A 235-nucleotide genomic window follows, 5' to 3' on the forward strand; every position below is an offset into this window, starting at 1 on the left:
GCACTCCTTGCTGCGCTTTCTGGCTCGGGACAGCATAGGTTTAACTCTTCCCCCCCCCAAAAAGTGGTTTCAAAATTAGAACCACATTTATCAGACAGGCTTCAAATCCAGGGCGGAGACGAAAGAGGAAGCGACTGTCCTCGGACAGAAAAAGAGGGGGGCAAAAGCAACGCGCTCAGAGGTGGTTTGGTTCCACTCCACCGCAAAACCCGTCCGCCTCAAAGCGCTCCCGGCG

The sequence above is a fragment of the Phaethon lepturus genome, unplaced genomic scaffold (assembly GCF_000687285.1).
Source record: "Phaethon lepturus isolate BGI_N335 unplaced genomic scaffold, ASM68728v1 scaffold40108, whole genome shotgun sequence".
Classification (NCBI taxonomy): domain Eukaryota; kingdom Metazoa; phylum Chordata; class Aves; order Phaethontiformes; family Phaethontidae; genus Phaethon; species Phaethon lepturus.